Source organism: Dermacentor albipictus, chromosome 9 (genome assembly GCF_038994185.2).
Source record: "Dermacentor albipictus isolate Rhodes 1998 colony chromosome 9, USDA_Dalb.pri_finalv2, whole genome shotgun sequence".
NCBI lineage: Eukaryota > Metazoa > Arthropoda > Arachnida > Ixodida > Ixodidae > Dermacentor > Dermacentor albipictus.
The window spans coordinates 46151702-46166586 of NC_091829.1; the positions used below are offsets into that span (position 1 = coordinate 46151702).

Consider the following 14885-nt stretch of genomic DNA (forward strand, 5'->3'; position numbering starts at 1 on the left):
TCGTGGCTCAGTGGTAGCGTCTCCGTCCCACACTCCGGAGACCCTGGTTCGATTCCCACCCAGCCCGTCTTGCAAGAGTTGAGCCAAAGCCACTTCTCCTCTGTCGTGACGTCACGGTGTCACGTGGTTTCATGGCGACACCGCCGCGCCTGAGGAGCTGGGTTGAGCTCTCGTAATACACTGTAAACACAAATGAGCCCATATGGGCGTTTTAACAGTTGATATGCCATTTTTCCCCTCTAGCCTAAAATGAGTACTCCCACGAGAAGAAGTAAAATAAGCTAGAACCATTATTATACCCCCGGCCCCATTTGAAGGGCCATTGCGGTTGTAAAATGAGGGTTTTCAAGGAATAACGGTGGCGTACGGGAAAGTGGGAGTGTTGAAATACACCCATATCTGAGACAAGCCAAATATAGAAAAGAATAACTCAGCCGTGACCAACAAGGCAGGCAGCCGCAGCGACAATTTCAGTAGGATTATTTCTGCAGTCACATTCGAAATATCCCGCGCAATGTGTGTCGGCGCTGTTTTTCTGTTCGGAGTAGCCGCGCCTTGGCGCTGTGTGTCGGAACGGTCGGAACTACGCGCGGAGGAGCAAAAGCCTTCGGAGCGCGCGCGCGTACGTTGAAAGCCGCAAAGGGGCAGCCATTGTCAGCGGCGGCGCATTCTTCTACCGTGGTTGTTGTTTCTCACAGCATTGAACCCCCAAGACTCCACGGTAAGTGACTTCGAACGATTATTACACGTTCTATGAGTGTGCATATGTTCTAAGTGAAGAGACGCGCTGATATGACTTATTGAAGGTCTCAGTACAACATGGCGCGACAGTTGGCCGTCTAGAACCATCTTGCACGATCTCTGTTTCTTCGAGCTTTGTCGTAATCGAGGTGACTTGAGTGTTTAGGGTCAAGCGAGTGTACTTAAACATTAGAATTTTACATGATGAGGGACTGTGCCGCGTCTTTAATAGGGTGGATGTGAACATTCGACATGCTCCCCGAAGCGCAAGCCACTACCATAATAGTTATGTGCAGTGCAGGGTGAGCTAAGCTTCGCTGCCTAACCGCCGCCTGAAAATGCGGCGGCTCGTTAAGGGTTTACTGCGGTGCGCGTGTGTGAGTGTTTGTACAGCGATCATTTGAGCGAGAACCGGCGGCGCTTCTTTGTGCGCGGTATCTGCTAGCTGGCGCGTACGCGGCGCCAGTCCCCTAGCTCGTGCGATTGTGTGCAGTAGGTCGCTCACTAAGCGCGCATTGTGCAGATTTGCCAGTACGCTCCGTGCTATCGTCTGTGTCTCTTCGCGCCCACGCCGCTGATTGTGCAGGGAGTGTGCGACTGCGGCGTGTAGCATGTAGAGCCTGCGCCCGTCGACTTTGATCTACGGGCGTGAAATGTCGGCGGCGCGTTTGTGGTATTAAAAGCGTGTGGTGAGCTTCCAACGGCACTACGGGTCAACGCCGCATGAACTGCCGGTCAGAGTATAAGAAACGCTTTATAGTTTATAGTTAGCGTACTGCTTGGCGGTAACAGTGTCCTTCTTTGATTCAGATTACTGGATACGCCGTCACTTGAACCTCGGCGGCCGGAGCAGGTGAGTACCAGTGGCGCCGGCGCCTCGGCGGCCAGAAAACGACGCCTGTGCCGTGACGAGATATATCAATTTACGCGATAGAATTGCCGGCGATGGCTCATACGGGCGCGTCGCTCCATCGCTGTGTTCTTTGCTGGAGGCCGCCACTACGCCTGCCGTGCACATACTACGCTACATCTATACAGTCGATGCTAGTGCAGTGTTGTTATTCAACAGCTGGCGCTGTGCACTGGATACCTGGACTTGTTTAATGTTTAATTACTTTGCTGCTGTGCCGTTGGGTATTGGGTACAGATATTGAGTTTTGAATTCTAGGTGCCAAATTCACACAAAAAAGTGGCGCTTTTCAACTCAGGATCATATCACACATCATAGCATCATCCTATATTGCACTAATATTAACAACAAAATTTCTACTGCTGGTGAAAAAAGAAAGGCAGACCGAGCAACCTGTATCTGTGAGAAAAATGTGCTTGAAGTCTGCCATCGTCTATTATAAAAAGGTAATGCCTTGGTATTCAATGTCAGTAACACTCATAAGTTATGCATCCTTTTGTGTGAAATAATTTGTTTTAGAAGCCATTCATTGTAAGGGATCAGTAAACATCTCATAGCTTAAGTAGTGCATAAGTGTATGAGTTAGGCAAAGGTTTTAGTTTGTAAAGAGCAAAGCCATTAAGGTATAAAATTTTGGCAAGCTTAGTTTAGCAATAAGCTGACCAATATACAAAACCTAATGTAGCAGCAGATGCTCTCCAAGATAAACTGGCGACCAGCTTTTTCGTGTTCTATGTGATCATTGTAATGTCAACTTTTTCTCTTTTATTTCAGGACTGTGGTTGCGGCCGTTTCGTTGCCAGCTGTGAGGATGAAGCAGCTTCATAACCGGAGATCAGTCGCCTCCCATCAGTTTCCCTTTTCAGCAATAGAGGTCTTGGTATGCTCTTACCTAGAGTTTACATTTATTACCCTATATGTTTTAAGTGCAATGGCTAGTTTAGCGGCATCACTTAGAGTGATTGGTGTGACACCTGTTCCATGGGACGTATGCAGATTATCCCACGTAACTTTAGAAAATTAAAAAAATATGCATATGCCACCTAGCTGCACAGAACCTAGGTAATGTTGTTTCCTGTCTCTTGGAAATACTTAGATTTTCTGCATTTTGCCTAATTACCTAATTATTCTTAATCAAATAATCAACTCAGATATTATAATTAGATAAAAAGTCTCAATTATAAAATTGTAGTGCAACGTGAACATTTTCCAGTACAGCTTTCTGTGGCTCACTATGTGCTACATAACGTGTTTGTAGGAGCATGAAAAAAGCCTGAGAATCCCGCAGAGTGCCTTGAGTGTGTGTGTGACAGCACCTGTGTTGTGTTCTTCCTTCAGTCCTCGTCTTTTGCGCTGTACAAACATGTCGACCTCAAATGGCCAGTCCCGTGGCAGCTTTGCATGTATTTGAGTGTGTGCCCTGTATAGGCATGTGTGTTCCAGTAAGAAAAAAAAAATACTGAAGGAGCCTAACGTGATGTATTTCAGGACAAGTGTATGATGTAAATTACTATGTGAAAATAAAATAGAAAACCGAAACAAGACTTCACAGTAGAGATATGCAGGTGTGTGCATCAGCATAATGACGAAACCCTCGTGCAAGTTTAGAAAAATATTCATTAAGTTAGTTTCTGTCATTCTTCTCTGTCACATTATTATTGCAAAAATGTGCTCTCTAGTATTGCACCATTAAAAACACAGTTCAAATACATCATTTGCTGGCACCTTCACATTCATAGCAACGTAGAGAGGAATGGTTAAAAATTTGCTTTGCTTCTCTGACCTTCATTTTAGGCCCTTCTCATGTTTGCTGAGCTTCTTAATGTATCATAGACACCCTCCAGTGTTTACAGGCAGCTTGAGCACATTATGCCAGATTGTGGAGAAACTGCAGAGGTCGCAGTGTCTATAGCGGTGCCCGGTATATGCAAGTTTCTTGCATGATGCATTATGCTCGGTACCAATATTGTCAAGACAAAATGGCTAAAGTACATCCTTAAGAGTCTTAAGCGCATTTGGATGACTTTACAGCATGTAGCAAAACAAGAATGGGAACTGAGGTGCTTAATTTTTGTTCATTATTACCATATGGCACCAGCATGCAATGAAGACAAAAGAGGAAGAGAAATGAAGTGCACCAAAGGACAACTCTATCCTGATGGGAGCTGCATTCACATCTGCATGATGCATGCAATCTTTGAGTTATAGCAGCAGCTATCCACCTGTTCACTTTGTTGCACATTTGTATTGTTTATGTACTAAGTCTGGCCCTGGAAGTGTTAGGCAGTGCCACTTGTGGCGTTGGTGTGGCATGCAACACATCCTTCTAACCACAGGTGTCATGTATTATGTGAACCTAAGTTCAATTCATGTAATGCACAAAAGTTCCATTTGAAAGGATGTGCCATATTTGTCACCATTGCCATGAGTAGCACTGGCTGACAGTCACAGGGCGAGACGTTAACCTTGCTCAGCTATTATGCAAAACTATTTTACATACAAATGTAGTAATTAGTATACATGCCAAAAGCATCACAGAATAAAATTGTTGATCCGCATCTTACAACGATTGTTATTTTGCTTTACCTCAGGATGCCTTTCTACCGGTGTTGCATCCTGTGACTGACCACTCCAACGATCTCGGCAGAATCGTTACGCAGGTGTGTTCTTTTGCGATTCTCAGTACTGATATTTTGTAGTTTACGTTCCATGTAAATGCACAGATCCAATGAAAAACAGGTTAAAAGATGAACTCACAGGCACTGTGTCCAAACGTTTGTGAGGAAGGAAAATCTTTGTTACAAGTTGTAATTATAGCAACACAAGAGAGTGTGCACATCAAACCACTAGTACCTAGCAAGCCTTATACACAGCATTATACCGTAGAAGCCAAAACATCAGGCGAAAACCTGTACTAAACTAGGGACTGTATTAAAACGTTTTGGAGGCATGAAGTATTTCTTGGGTTACTCGGTCTAATTGCTTGAACTGAACTGACGTGTCCTGCAAAGCAGTTTGCATTCGCATATGATACAATCTGCAGCAAGATCTGAACAAAGGGCTGCAATACTGTAAGGGCTTGCTATTGAAGTAGCAACCAGTCTTCCCAGTGTACTGCAGCCTCAGGAAAATGAAATGTGGTACACTGCACCACATGCACACACAACAAATTTTAATCCATAAGCATCGTTACACTGTGCTTGTGCAGGACTGGGCAACTGGCTGTTTGTTCGTGACCGAAACAACTACGTACATCAAGACTGTACTGGGAAGCCACTTCTTTTTCAGTTGGTGTAACAGTTGATAAACATATGGATTTACATGAATATTTTGTCTGCCACACTTTTCATTGTCGTTTTTTTGCGCTCTTGCTTTGATGGCTGGGAGACATTTCAGGCTCGCTGAAGAGACAGGTAGCCCAGTAGCTGCCCTCACAAAGTTGTTATTTGATTTTTAAGAGCCAACTTGCTTTGGACAATGCTGAATAACACATCAAAAGGCCCGGGATTATTGACGAGGTTAGAATGACTTTGAAAGAAGTTTATGAGTGTTTTTTAACTCTGATCTGTCTGCTGAGACCAAATCATGTCAGCTTTTAATGAAGCAACGTTCAGGTTGGAAAACTGCAAGGCTGTGTGGGTACTCAAACAACATCAATGCTTCAACTAGCTGAAGTTGCTCCATGACATCAAGGCAGAAGCAAATGACATGGCAAAGGAAAGGTTGGTGGACAAAGGACTCTTGGTGGCAATTATGTAGGTTCAAGGGCTATTGCACTGAGTAAGAAAATGTGTTCCCGATACAGCGTGAACATAGTGTTAATGCTGAAGAACAAACTGGCACCATCTGCCTAGTCCTACACAAGCACGTGCACAGAAAGGGATGCCTGTTGGCCTTGAGGGCCACCACTAGAGAGATCAGCTGCTATCGCTATGACATAGAATGTGACATCAGATGACTATAGTTCACACATTTGCTGCAGCTTGCTGGCTGGGCAATTGAAGCCTTGATTGTAAGGTTGAAAAGTTTCAATCTCAAGGTGGCAATTTAGTTGCCAACTCTTACAGCATGGTTCACTACTCAGTGATGCAGTGCTGGACATATTCGACCAAGCCTGGTGCGAGTTCTCATGAGTGCCTATGTTCAAGCTGCCGCTAGATACTTAGTTGATAAAGTCACTGAAAACGAAATATGGTCATCGAAAGAGTCATGAAAACGATGCACGCAAGGTTTGTAGTGTGCTCACTTGGTATGACATTAGTCAAAACACCCTGTGTAGATGTTCCAAAAGGACTTCTTGGGCAAGTTGGTGCTTAGATTTCCTAGGTATACTTTGTGGCACAAAATACATTTCTTGAAAAGGGATAGAAGAAAGGAAGACAGTGAAGTGCCAAACTACCAACTGTTTAATGACAGCCTGAACAAACGTATAGAAGAAAATACAACTTCCGCTCAAGCGCAGGGAGCCTAGATGCGACAGAACAGCATGGTCGCGATAACATACTTTGGATGAAGCACATTTGAAGCACAGGGAAAATCAGACATCCACCCGTTCGTAGCAATTGCTACAAAGGAAACCCATACGGATTCCTCGAAAGAAAGGCCTCATAGTTGAAGAAAAATTCGTCCTGGTCCCGGACTCGAACTCGGGACCACCGCCTTTCCGGGGCAGCCGGTCTACCATCTGAGCTAACCAGGATTTTCCCTTTATTCATTACGTCTCTCCACCTTGTGGGTTTCCGCAGAACTACTACGTCAAACTCTTGCCTTTGCTTTGTGTTGTTGACAAATTCGACTTCGCCCTGCCATCTGCTAGCCGCCTGGTTAGCTCAGATGGTAGAGCGGCTGCCCCGGAAAAACGGTGGTCCCGGGTTCGAGTCCCGGACCAGGGCAGATTTTTCTTCAACTATGAGGCCTTTCTTTCGAGGAATCCGTATGGGTTTCCTTTGTAGCAATTGCTACGAACGGGTGGATGTCTGATTTTCCCTTTATTCATTACTTCTCTCCACCTTGCGGGTTTCCGCAGAACTACTACATGAAACTCTTGCCTTTGCTTTGTGTTGTCGACAAATTCGACTTCGCCCTGCCATCTGCTAGCCGCCTGGTTAGCTCAGATGGTAGAGCGGCTGCCCCGGAAAGGCGGTGGTCCCGGGTTCGAGTCCCGGACCAGGACGAATTTTTCTTCAACTATGAGGCTTTTCTTTCGAGGAATCTGTATGAGTTTCCTTTGTAGCAATTGCTACGAATGGGTGGATGTCTGATTTTCCCGTTATTCAGGAATGAAGCAAATTCACTCTTTGCACTAGCCTATTGCAGAAACAAAATATGACAAACTGAGCTTTTAAGGGGGCCCTCAGAGGGGCCCAGTCCATGTGTGTCTTCATTTCTAGCGCAGCTGAGCACATCTGCAGCCTGCACACCCTGTTCTAGAGGTGATCTGGTGCGTGTGGAAAGACTAGATGTGCTGATATGGCGTGGTATTGTGTGCACAGTCTTCCCACGTGTTTAGTACTGGGGGTTGCATAATCTGTAGTTTCAGAGATGCATTGAAATGAGAGACAGACATAGCATTCACCTCCACTGCCAGCACTTTTCATGATAGTGTCGTCCCACTGCGTGTGACAGTATCAAAGAGGACAGAGTGGACAAAAAAGCAAGGCTGGGTTTGCTTCATACTACCTATGTGACACACAGTAAAACCATATCTTTATTCGCTGACTCTCAAATTCAAAATTTGAAGTCGTACTAAATGGCTTTGTATTACTGAGAGTAAGGGTAAGCTGCAATGGCAGGATTGAAAAGACTAGGAAATCTCTTCAGTTAAAGTTATTTCTTAGCATGTACTGTTCCAAACATGTAGAGATAGGGAAATTCATATCAGGCTATCATCATACCTCACAAGGAAGAGATTACACTAAACAGGTTTATTAATTTCCTTAGTGGTGATGCCTCACATTGTTTTTTCCTTGGACCAAAGGGACTGCAATGTTTTTCCGCCTGCAAATGATTGCATAGTTTTCAAAGATAATTCCCTCCCTGCTTTGTTTGCTTGATTTGACTGTAAGTTACATGACACATAATGTATATCCCCCTGCAACGCCAGTACAGGCGAAGCAGGTACTAAATGAATAACCACAAAAGGATTTGGGGGCAAGCAAAAATGGCATTTGCAATAAAGATATGCACAGATGTCCCGTCAGTGTTGCTGTCAAACAAGAAATTGTGATATTGAGCGACTGAGAAAAATAACTAAATGTGTGCTTGCCGAACTATAGCTGGCATTTGCACCTTGATTGTGACTTAGCTACCAGAAGAAATTTGTTTTGGCTTGTTCTTTTTCTGTTAAAATTAGTTTTTTCTTTGTTTACTTTCCTTTGGGTTTTTGTAGCTATATCATGTGCACATGTGACCAATAATGCCATCTGGAAGTTAGTGGTTGTCGGTATTTCTCACTGCCTGTCGTTGGTTCAGTGTGTACTAAAGTCAAAAGAGCACCGACCAGTATAAACCAGTGTGTTGAATTTGTTTTCTTGTGTTAGTGCGAATGATCTGACTGGTTATGTGTCCAAATAAGCAATTAGATTATGAAAACAAAGTTCATCAGAACATGTCATTCGTTTTACTTATAATTACCTTATTTCAACTGCAGAACCCACATGTTCAGGCATGTAGATTTAAGTAGAACAAGTCTTTTTGCGATTGTTAGTTCTGAACAGGCGAGAGCAGTGCTAAGGACTCAAAGTGAGTCCACATAGATAAATGGCATGGTGCACTGCACGGACCTGATAATTGATGTGTTTTTGCAACAGACAAGCAAATAAATATATAGTAACACCTTGTCAAAGGCACGAAAGCACATAAAGAGGCAGGGGTTGGCCACATACAAATGTGCCTTGGTTGTAGGTTTGTTAACAAGCATGCCACTTTCCTGTAACTTCAGAATACAGGTGCTGCACTGACATATACATCTCTTTTTTATTATGCGAAGCATACTAGCCGCACAACCATGCTCTTCCTTGCTGCGCCGCGCGTGGCCGCGTAGCTACCATATGACGTCATAACAGCTGCAAAAGCGGAGGCTCAACTCGTGCGCTCGCTTGCGGCCGCGTAGCTACATAGCCGGGTCTCAGCTCGTGCGCTCGCCTGCATGAGTTGTTTCTTTGTCTAGCCAAACCAAATATAGCCAAGCAACAGCAGTTCACCAGGCTAAACAGTGGTTCAACAACTAAAATAAAGGCTAGTATGCTTCGCATCCTGGGTTTAACCTTAGCTAAGCCACAGCCATTTTTTTGTGGGATTTGGTTAGTTTCGGGGTTAATGGTTGCTGCTTTCGCTAACATGTTGCACTTGTGATATTCGGAACATCATCTGTACTATTTACAGTGTATGTACCCTAATGGTCACATAGTGGTGCTTAATCGTGAAGGCTCTCATTCAAATATTGCCTGGTCTACATATGCTTTTCTTCATGCCAAAAAAATAAGATATACTACGTTTGTGTCAGAAGGAAAGAAACTGAGTGGTGACTATTATTGCACATAAATCTATGCTTAGTTGCGTTAACATTTTTGCATAATTTCAACAACTTATTTGGTGCATTTCTGTAACATTCACACTCTGGCTGATCCACTTAGGTGTAACGAATAATAAAGGCAGAAAAGTAAAGCATTGCAGTGGATTTAACCTACTGCTGTTGATTCTGTTACCTTTTCGCAGCTTTTCTTTTTGGAAAAGCATATGTACAAAAGCACGTTTTGAGCAAATAGGCTGCTGTTTGCGAGGCTTTGCAAGCATCACTATAACGTGACAAAAGCAGTGTGGCCATTTGGTTATACAAATTCTGGTGTATTGGCACCACAAAAAGTAAACGAAGAAAGATATGTACGCATGACACAAGTGCCGGATCTCACTTCAAGCTTTAAAATAAGGCAACGCAATATTTAATAACAGGTGGAGACATTATGTGATGGTATCTGTTAAAAGAAATTCTTTATGCAGTGCAACTAATGGATCACTGATACATTTATCATTCTTTTTAAATGTTGCAAACCACAATTACGTTGCATGTTGTCAGGTCATAATATCTCGCTACAACGCAAGTTTTGTGGAACACAGGATCGCGGTCACATTCTTTGCAGCATTTACCATTGTGTGAGGGAGGGTTGTTTCACACAGATGACTCATACTGCCTCAATCTCCCTGATTTCACATTAATAGAGCATCCCATCTGTCCAATGTAGGCACGGCCTTGTGATGGCAGCAGACTACGCAACGCTTGCGGCCAAGCTCACTAGATGCATATTGTGCTTCAAGCCACAACCAACCTCTTCCTTTTTTTGGCTTCTGCCTTTTGTTGCAGCACAAAACTCTCCTAACAAGGGCCTGAGAAAAAGGATTTGCGCAACTAAATCAGGCATGACTAGGGAATATAATGAATGAGATGATGAAGTAAAGAAGTGGTTGCAGTTGTTTGGTATGCATTTGGGATTTTCGTGAGTAATTGTGTAGCTGGTCCCGACGGGCAAACATTTTTTTTTTGTATGAAACATGTGAAGAGAGATTTGCTGTGATGAGAAAAAAAGACTGAAGCCAGGAAAACAAACTAATTTGTTTGTTGCGTGCAGCACAATTTGCAAGCGTTGCACTGCGCAACGGAGGTTATGTACAGTCTGCCATTCCTATCCAGTCATGCTTGCATTGCATAGACACGCATTGTAATAATTTGAGATTGAGGCTAATGACGTTTGTGTGCAACAACTCTCATCCGCACATTGTGATACACTGCAAAATAGAGTGGTTCGTTCCAGTGTTCTTCGAAACTCGTTGCCAGAAATTATGAGCAAATGTACATAAGATAATTAAGCTTTGGCAGATTAGCGTGAAAAGGACAAATGCATCAGTCATTCTCAATTAAATTGCACGAAGAATTTGTTTTTGAATTAATAACGTCACTTCGTGTCACTACGTGTTGTATATGTCTGTTTTCTTATTAAAGCCAGAGTTGAGGTTAAGCACATGTGTCCTGCATGTCTTTGTCTTCGTTTGCTTCTGTGGTGCCATTACACCAGAGTAAATCCATGACAGGAGCTGCCAGTCCATGCAGTTATACTACATTGGGCTTAGTACGGCTGGCAGCCTGAATGTGACGAGTGCGAAGTAGCAGTAGGAACTTCAGAAGGGTAGAATTTTGTGTCAGTTGGTGGCGCATATTATAGTATGGTGAAGCGCTATAGATGAAACAGTGTGAGGCGAGACAGATGGGAAAGTACTACAGAGAACTGTGAAAGTTTACTGGAAAGTTTTGCTGCAGCAGGACAATGCGTGCATTATCCTGGTGCAGCAAAATTTGCCAAAGTTCGTAGTTGTCAGTAGCACTTCCCCATTTACATTACACTTCACCATACACTAATAGCAGTAACAACAGCAACCAACTGACCCAAGCAATAATCAGTGCCCACAGAATTGCCAAATTGTAGGAGAAATGTTTCAGTGTAACACATATTGTTAACTGACAAGTAAATGGCACACATATCTGCAAACCGATGATCAAGTGCATTTTTCATGCACATACATTATTTCGTACAACTGCTTCCTGCTTTGGTTTTTTATGGCTTTTAGGAAGCATTCCAAAGTACTTAACTGTTTGTCTGTTCTAATATTAAATCTGTAGTCAACCAGCACTATGTGTAATTACTGTATACGCCCTTACTTCGTCAGTGTTCTTCGCGCTGTTCCTAACTAAATATGAATAACCAAATAACCATTTTTTTAAATTTTTAGGTTATGCAGAGAATACTCTTAATATGTAATTAATTAGAAAAATTTTCTCAATTTTAGGAAGAAGTCCGGCTGGCCCCAAGCCTGGTGTGAAATGAAGAAATGGCACTCCACATCAATTCATGTTTACTTGTCGTCATAACCAGTCTGTTAGCTTAATTTTGGTTCTTCTTATTGAATGCTCAAGAAAGGTACCAACTCTGTCATTCATTGAAAACGAATTTTTGCACTTGGGGACGCAGCCATGCACAAAGCCTTTGAGCTCATTAATATTTTTATTCTTAAAGAAACTGCAGCTCCTGCGTGGAGCAATGGGTTGAATAAGACGAGGGTAAATGAAAAGATGGCGACATTAATTGTCAACAGTTGTCCAACAAAAAAAGTCTCAAGCTGGAGCCAACATCATTGCAAGGGAACCAAATGGCTCCAGCCTGAGACACTCGTTGTTCAACCTGGCAAGTCTCCTTGTCGAAATATTTCCTCTAGCCTGAGACCTATATCCACCCTCGACCAACAATACACCCATACATTTGGCAACCCATGGCAAGGTAACAAATTCACATTCAAAGAAAGAGAATGTAGTGTGCACCCTGGAAGGTAGCATGAACAGTATTTTATTTACTTAATGAAATGCAGGTTTGCTATCCAACTACTTTATTTCGATCCCCATTTTATAACTGGACAGCATGGTTCCTCAGAGAGAATATTTATTCAAAGCTCACACAATTTTGCTCCTGTATGTCCGTTAAATCTGTCCTGGTTGCTACACTACCAGCCCTGTCTGCAATTGCATAGCAGTGTTTTGAGTATGCATCCCAATTCAAAAGAATAGTTAGGCATCTACCTCAGAATGTCTGCTACTGCGTTGCAGCTCAAATTCTATATCTAGGTGGTGACTGTGATGCCATGTGCTTTTTAAATAAGACCAATATGCTATCTGAAGTGCAATTAAATGCAATCTCAAATGACCTCAGCGCGGGGAATGACACAATTGGAAACCAATGTGATCAGGAGGATTTGATTTCTGAAAACAAGGCACTTAAACATGAGAAAGCAGTACTAATCTCGTCTAAAGATGCTGTTATTGGGTATGATAGGGGAGTTACTTGTTCGTGGCTGCATTTGCAGCATGTTACAATGCTGGCTTTATATATTGCACTGGGTACAGTGAAATGTCGCTGCTTGCACAATATTCAACTAAACATGGTAGCCATGCTAAAGTGTCCATGCAGAACACAACTCATCCACTATTAAGGACTGCAGTGGAACCTTCATAAACGAAAATCGCTTAAGCGAAACTGCCGCTTAAACAGGACACCATCCTGATGGTCGGTTGGCTCTCTGCAATGTCTCGCACTAAGTAAAATGCCTGGTAAATGGAACCAATTTCCCCGGCCCCTTGAGGCTCCATTTAAAGAGTGCCCACTGTAAAAATATAGGGGGAATCCTGTTCAGAACTTTCGCAAATCTAGTCGTAAACAAAACTGCATTTCAGTGGGAGTGAAATGCAAAAGCACCTGTGTACTTAGGTTTAGGTGCATGTTAAAGAACCCCAGGTTGTCCAAATTAATCCGGGGTTACTCGCTACGGCACGTCTCATAATCAGCAGGTGGGTTCTGGTTTGTAAATACGGTTTATATTTAATAGCCTGCTCGGAAATACAGCCCAATAACTACACTAAATTATGTAGCTTGTTTGTGTGTTGAGTCCCAATTTCTTAATTTAGTACTTTGACATTTATCATATTTGTGTGCTAGTCCATGCAAAATACCACTGATCAGCCTCATTATACAAGCCACTGTTAATTTAGAATGGCTTAGTCAAGCAACTTAACCTTACAGCACAAACACCCAAGACGGACCACAAAAGGAACATACGACACATCGAGGCTAACAACTTTATTTCTCCGTCGTCGATGCAATATAAACCCTAGACCACACAACCGTGCAGGCACTCAGATTACATTACAGAGATCTGCCAAATTATCACATAAGCAAACGTAGGAAGTCAAATTCAGATGGGTGCAGGGACAAAGATATCTCACTGATGCAATTATCGCCTTGCCTTTTTATGTGGGAGGCCTCTATGGTAAGCCGCGCATGCTCATTCTTGCTTTTGCCTAGAATCGACGTTCCGTCAAGTTGTGCCTCACAATTGTTGCAAGAGTTTATATACGCACCAAGGTGCGCTGCTCTATCTACATTTTTGTTTACTTTTTGCGCATGTTCCCTGAGTAGCTCATTGACACAATGCCCTATCTAGCCAAGCTATATCGTCGCGGACTTTCTCTTGCGTGACATTATCTTACTTCATGGCGCCCCGCGACAGCTGCTCACTGACCGTGGTCGTAACTTCCTCTCGAAAGTTATCGCCGACATTGTACGTTCCTGCTCCACTCAACACAAGCTGACTACCTCATACCATCCTCAAACCAATGGCCTGACAGAGCGGTTAAACCGTACTCTTACCGATATGCTGTCAAAGTACGTTTCCAAGGACCACCGCGACTGGGACATTGCCCTTCCTTACGTCACATTCGCTTATAATTCTTCCCGGCACGACACCGCCGGATTTTCTCCCTTTTATCTGCTCTACGGTCGCGAACCGACCTTGCCCCTTGACACGGCACTTCCTCCTGCTTCGATCTCAACAAGCGAGTATGCGCGCGACGCCATCGCTCTCGCCGACCATGCACGCCAGCTTGCCCGTGCTCGACTGACGGACTCGCAAACCACTCAGCAGCGTCAGTACAACGCCCGCCACCGTGACGTACAGTTTTCGCCTGGTGCGCTCGTGCTCCTCTGGTCGCCCTCCCGTCACGTCGGACTTTCAGAGAAGCTCCTTTCGCGATACACAGGGCCCTACCGCGTGCTGCGCCAGGTGACGCCTGTGACGTACGAAATTGCCCCTGTGAGCTCAACCTCGTCATCTACTGTGGCACCTAGTGATGTCGTGCACGTCAGTAGGCTGAAGGCCTACTACACTGTTTCCAAGTCCGGCCTTTAGTCGCTCCGGGACGGCGCTTTTGCCGCCGGGGGTAGTGCTACGGAATAGTATTACCGATGACGAAGAGGCGAGCAGTGCGAAGACGACGAGAACGATTGGAGGCTAGCGCGGGCTGTTGCCTCTTGGCCAAGTGCGGCGTATTACGTTGTAAATATACTTGTATATAGCTTTTCATTTGCGTCTTCTTACGTAACAATATCTTACCACATGAGAGTGGAATGGTGTAAACCACGCCGACAGCGCGCGACACGTATGAAGCACTATGCCGAATTTGGCCTCCTCCTCTGCTCTCTCCGCAGGTGCGTGAGCATAGCTTTAAAAGCTTGTTCGGCGAAGAAAAAGCCAAGGGAACACTATGCCTGCAAGCAACTCCCTTGAGTTGATAGATGACCTTATGTATTTAAGGGACCACGCAGGAAACATGCGCAAAAATGTAAACAAGAATGTAGGT

At 43.9% G+C, this 14885-nt stretch overlaps 1 long non-coding RNA gene across 1 annotated transcript; it reads left to right on the forward strand.

Annotated features, from left to right (window-relative positions):
• Window positions 1-385: 385 nt before the first annotated feature.
• On the forward strand, window positions 386-14605 carry LOC135913621 (uncharacterized). The gene is made up of 5 exons (XR_010568079.2): window positions 386-721; window positions 1552-1594; window positions 2426-2531; window positions 4243-4311; window positions 11489-14605. It is a non-coding gene; the product is annotated as an uncharacterized lncRNA (long non-coding RNA).
• Window positions 14606-14885: the final 280 nt, after the last annotated feature.